The sequence below is a fragment of the Mauremys reevesii genome, linkage group 13 (assembly GCF_016161935.1).
Source record: "Mauremys reevesii isolate NIE-2019 linkage group 13, ASM1616193v1, whole genome shotgun sequence".
In the NCBI taxonomy this organism is placed as follows: domain Eukaryota; kingdom Metazoa; phylum Chordata; order Testudines; family Geoemydidae; genus Mauremys; species Mauremys reevesii.
The window spans coordinates 20,313,639-20,319,479 of record NC_052635.1 but is presented as its reverse complement, the minus strand read 5'-3'; the positions used below and the strand labels follow the sequence as shown (position 1 = coordinate 20,319,479).

The 5,841-nt window shown below is 54.2% G+C and overlaps 1 long non-coding RNA gene across 1 annotated transcript; it reads right to left on the bottom strand.

Moving 5' to 3' along the window:
- Positions 1–773: 773 nt before the first annotated feature.
- Positions 774–3,659, bottom strand: LOC120380245. Its single transcript, XR_005587665.1, has 2 exons — positions 3,497–3,659; positions 774–988 (listed from the first exon to the last, which is right to left on the bottom strand). It is a non-coding gene; the product is annotated as an uncharacterized LOC120380245 (long non-coding RNA).
- Positions 3,660–5,841: the final 2,182 nt, after the last annotated feature.

The window sequence follows — 5,841 nt, the reverse complement described above, 5'->3', positions numbered from 1 at the left end:
TAGCTCTATCCTCCAAAGTGTTGGCAACCCCCCAGCTTTGTATCATCTGCAAACTTGATCAGTTTGCTCTCTATTCCTACACCCAGATAATAAACATGTTAAACCAGTGCAGGGTGGGCTGCCTCAGTCTGCAGCCAGCTTGGAACAGTGACTTGGGAGTCAGGGAAGTTCACCCCTCTGTTAGTCTGATTGGAATGTCAGCTCTGAAGCCCAGTGATGACATGTCAATGTCATCATTAACTGTTTCATTGCGGATCATCTTTAGCTGATGAAGGGGCAGGGGTTTGGGAAGATGAGAACTGGGAGTTGCTACAGCAAAGGAAATGCAGAGGGAAGACTAGAGAAGACTCACACAGACAGAGCAGTGGGAGGGAAACAGAGGAAGTGAGAGGGGAAGGCTTAGCGGTGGCCCACAGAGAGTGGCCCTCTGAGTGATGAATGTAACAGTGAGGCATTGAACAAACAATAAATGCCCAAGTGTTTACGTACTCCATAAATGCTGGATCCCCTTGATCTCTGAGCAAACTGCCATTGACATCCACTGGCAGAGCTGGTTGAGAAATGGAAAAAGCAAATTTCACAAAAAATGTACAAGTTTTCCAGTTCTTGTATTCAGTGCACACAAGGAGAATCCACACCTAAAACAAGACAACCCACTGACTTCAGTGGCACTTCCCACATGAATAAAAGGGACATGACTGACCCTTCAAGCAGTGGCGGTCGAGCACTGATATGCTCAGTCTGCATCATTATTAAGGACTTCAACATCTGTGTTTGCTCCTCCGTTACTTTAATCATCCACTTAACAAACGCCTGATTCTCTTTTCTGTCCTGCCATTTGGCTTCCCAGCACTCCTTTTGTTCCCTTTTTTCTGCATAAGAGCACTGCAGGACCTCCCGGAACACATCTTCTTTGCTGCCTCTTGGGTGGTTCTTATCTGGCGGAGATGATCAGCCGGGGTGTGTGGGGCATTCCTGAAGGCCACATCTGGTGAAGCACAGGGGACAATGCACAAAAGCGGGATTGTTAAATTCACACACAGCATTGAAACATTTCTGTTAAATACACCTTTTGCAACATTGCCATCACTTTCTCACTGACCCTAGCCAGGCATACATCTTTGCGAACACCCAAAGCTTTGTGAGTGTTGGCGGGGTGTATGTGCTCCACATGGGGAAAAGAGCACACACTCTTTGCAAGGGTCATGGTACAGCATTCTAGGGAACAAATTCTAAAATTCTTCTACACTTGTGGAAACAGACCAGGGTCATTCTTGCAGACATCTCACTGCTAAGGATAAGCAAAGAAATGAGGGTACATCTACCCCATGCTTGTGGCTTCCGCCCTGCTCTCTATGCTGCTTGCCTATGTGCCGCCTTGGTCCCTGCACAAGTAATTGCTGAATAGCATGGGAAAGTTTCCTACAATGGAACCTGCGGCAGAGGATTACCGAATACATCCAGGAAACTTTCCTGGAGATCTCTCTGCAGGATTCCCATGAGATCTCAGTGTGCATTAGCAGCCTGTTCTGCCATACTGATTAGCTACACAGGGAAATGTCCAGCTCACAGAAATACATTCAGCGTCCCACATTTCTATGCCCTGAACCCACCTCGGCACTACACAAGCCACAATTAACAGGAGTCTTATCTCCTGCTTCTTGCTCACCGGAGAGCAACTGCTGAGACTGGCTAGACACCTCTGGAGTGGAGAACAGTTCCTGGCTGCCTGCCCCACTGGGCAACCCCACCAGGAGCTGCACATCTTCATCTAACTCCACCTCTTCCTCAATAACTTCGTCGTCCGGGGTAGGTCCTTTTTCCGTGGGGGCTCTTGGCGATGGAGATGAGGTTGCCACCGAGGATAGCATCCAGCTCCTTATAGAACTGGCAGGTCTTAGGTGAAGCACCTGAGCAACGGTTTGCCTCCCTCGCCTTTTGGTACGCCTGGCTCAGCTCCTTTATCTTTGCTCGCACTGCAGTATATCCCAATCATAGCCCTTTTCGCATAAGCCTTGAGAAATCTGCCCATAGATATTCCAATTCCTACGGCTCAAGTGCAGCTGGGACTTGCACATCCTCCTCTCCCCATATACTGAGAAGATCCAACAGCTCTGCAGTGATCCAAGCTGGAGAGCGTTTGCTGTGATAACCCGCTATGGTCACCTGGGAAAATGCGATGAGACCTCTCCATGTGGAGCAAACAGGAAATGGAATTTCAAAAATTCCCAGGGCTTCTAAGGGGGAGGGGTGGCTGGTTGTTTACCTGGCTGCATGGCAGTGGAATTCAAACTGCTGACCAGAGCAGTCAGGATGGGCATTGTGGGACACCTCCTGGAGGCCAATTAAAGCAATGAAATGAAGTGTGGTGTCTACACTTGCACTTTGTCAACAACAATGTAGAGGAAAAAGACATAAATCTCTTGTGAGGGTGGATGTATTTTGTTGCCAAAAGTGGACATTTTCCCCGACAAAAGTCACCTCACAGCATGTATGCTCTCATGGTTTGGGTCGACAAATGGCAGTTTTGGCGACAAAACTTGGTAGTGTAGAGAAGGCCGAAGTGCTTGTGCTACTTTATGCTCTTTGAGCATCTTAGCAAAGGCCTCTAGCCCTTCCCTTTCTTCTCTTCTCCTTTTCTCAAAGCAGGGAAATTAAATGCAAAATCCCATGTTCATGCAGAAATAAGCATCTCTAAGAGGGGCCTAATCAGAGTTGGGGATCCTAGCAGGGCTCTCTGGTAGGCCTGCCTGACTAGCAGGTATGTACTGGGGCATGTTTAGACTAATATGAAAGCAAAAATGTCCTTAAAAGCTCCTGTCTCTCTTATGCAGCATGCCCTGTTGGGAGGGGATTTACATAGGGTTGCCAACTTGGTACTCACACAAAACCAAAAACCCTTGCCCTGACCCCTGACCTGCCCCTCCTCCAAGGCCCCACCCCTTCTCTGAGGCCCCATTTCCCACTCACTACATCCCTCGCTTCCTCTGTTGCTTGCTCTCCCCACATTCACTCACTCACTCATTTTCACTGGGCTGGCTCAGGGGGTTGGGGTGTGGTAGGGGGTGAGGGCTCTGGCTGGGGGTGTAGACTCCAGGGTAGGGCCAGAAATGAGGAGTTCAGGGTGCAGGACTGGGCTCTGGGCTGAGGCAGTGGGTTGGGGTGAAGGAGGGGGTGTGGGCTCTGGCTGGGGGTTCAGGCTCTGGGGTGGGGCCAGGGATGAGGGGTTTGGGGTGCAGGAGGGGGCTCCAGGCTGGAGCTGAGGAGTTCAGAGTATGGGATGGGGCTCCAGGCTGGAGCAGGAGGTTGGGGTGAAGGAGGGGGTGTGGGCTCTGGCTGGGGGTTCAGGCTCTGGGGTGGGGCCAGGGATGAGGGGTTTGGGGTGCAGGAGGGGGCTCCAGGCTGGAGCTGAGGAGTTCAGGGTATGGGATGGGGCTCCAGGCTGGAGCAGGAGGTTGGGGTGAAGGAGGGGGTGTGGGCTCTGGGCGGCGCTTACCTCAGGTGGCTCCCGGGAAGTGGCAACATGTACCTCGGCTCGTAGGCACAGGCACAGGCAGACAGCTCTGTGCATTGCCCCTGCCTGCTGGCACCTCCCCCCACAACTCATTGGCTGTAGTTCCTGGCCAATGGGAGCAGCAGAGCCAGTACAGAGCAGCAGAGTCAAGAACAGTCAGCATGGATTCACCAAGGGCAAGTCATGTCTGACTAACCTAATTGCCTTCTATGATGAAATAACTGACTCTGTGGATGAGGGGATGTGATGGAGTAGGGGCTGTCAGGTGAGAGACATGTATTCAGCCTGTAACATGAGCTAGGCCTGGGGGAGGGGAGGTCGACACCCCTGCCCGGGAAGCTAGACAAAGGAAAGGAGCTGAGTGGAGAGGTTTGGGTCAGTTTTCGGTTTGGGAGCTGGGTGGTGGGTTTACAGGGGAACCTATGCTGGAATCCAGACAGCCTGAACCCCCAGAAAGGCCAGATTGAGAGGTCCTAGCTCTGAACACGAGCTCTGCTGTATCCTGTGCTCCTGTTGTCCAATAAACCTTCTGTTTTACTGGCTGGCTGAGAGTCACTGTGAGTCTCAGGAACAGGGGTGCAGGGCCGGACTCCCCCACACTCCATGACAACTGGTGGCAATGGTGGGATCTACTGTACCCCGTGGACGGCGCTTCCTGCAGTAAGTGACTGGGGGGCAGTAAAACGAAGGGGCGATTGCAGGGGTGATTAACCCCTGGGAGAGTGTGACGAGAGAAGGACTTTGCAGTAACAGGGTCCCCCGGGGGATCGCAGCGAGCGGTCCCAGGGGCGGAGGAGTCTGCAGCTCGACCCTGGCAGAGAGGTGGTGACCTGAAGGACTGGCACACTAGGGGTCCCCCTGGAACCTTTGGGGAGCGGCGAGCACCCTGGCCTGCGAGTGGCCAGCAGGAAGATGTATGCCAAGCAGCGTAAGTGCGACCTGGTGGAGCTGTGCAAGCAGAGGGGGCTGCGCAGTGGGAAGCTCACCAAGGACCAGCTGATTGCCCAGCTGGAGGACGAAGATCGCGTGAATGAACCGATCCCTGTCTCTGAGGGAAGCAGCCTGGCAGATGCAGCACAGGCACCAGTGTCTGTCCCCACTGGGAGTGGTCAGCCGGCCGCTGAGGGCTTCCCGAGACATCCCATCCCTAGGCCTAGGGGGAGGGGGAGGAGGAGCCCAGCGACTACCGAGGGCACCGTGATCCCCCGGCCAGCAGGGGATCCTCCCGGCGAAGCTCACCCCCGAGCAGGGGATCGTCCCGGCGACGCTCGGCATCCATGGAGCGCATGTGGCTGGAATGGGAGAAGGAGCTAAAACTGAGAGAGCTGGAGGATCGTGAGAAACAGAGGGAACAAAAACAGAGAGAGCTGGAGGATCATGAGAAACAGAGGGAACATGAGGAGAGACAAAGCCAGCGTGAGCAGGAGGAGAAGGAGAAGCAGCGTAAACACGAGATGGACCTGGCCCAGCTGAAAAACAGTGAGGCCCCAGCTGCGGTGAGTGAGGGGGGACCCAAGCCTACAAAGAGCTTTGATAAGAGCTTCCTGGCCCGGCGTAAGGAGGGGGAGGACATAGATACCTTCCTGACGGCCTTTGAGAATGCCTGCGAGCTGCACAGGGTTGACCCTGCAGACAGGATCCCGTTTCTCACCCCCTTACTGGACTCCACCGCCGTGGAGGTGTACAGCCGAATGAAAGGGGCGGAGGCAGGGGACTACAACCTGTTCAAACAGGCCTTGCTCCGCGAGTTTGGGCTGACCCCTGAGATGTACCGGAAGAGGTTCCGGAGTCAACATAAAACCCGGGGGGTCACATACCTACAACTGGTCAATTGGGCACAGGGGTACACCCGCAAGTGGACAGCTGGAGCCCAAACTAGAGAGGACCTGCTTGACCTATTCATACTGGAGCACCTGTATGCGCAGTGCCCATCTGACCTGAGGCTGTGGTTAATGGACGAGAAGCCGGAGAACCCGCAGCATGCAGGCCAGCTGGCCGACCAATTTGTGGACAGTCAGGCAGGGTATGGCAGGGAGGAGTCTCTAAGGAGCAGGTCTGCCTCAACGCAGAGAGAAAGTCACCATGGGACCTCCCAGCGGGGGCCTATGGAGAACCCCCACCAAAGGGGAACATCCAGCATCAGGTCCATCCGACCCACTCAAGGGGACCCACGAGACATGGGCTGCTATCTCTGTGGCCAACGAGGCCACATACGGGCCCAGTGCCCCAAGCTCAGGGACAGACAGAGCAGACCCAACCCGCAGAGGGTTGACTGGGTAAAGACCCAATCGGATGAGGGGCAACATTCCCAGGAAAGGGGGGCTGGC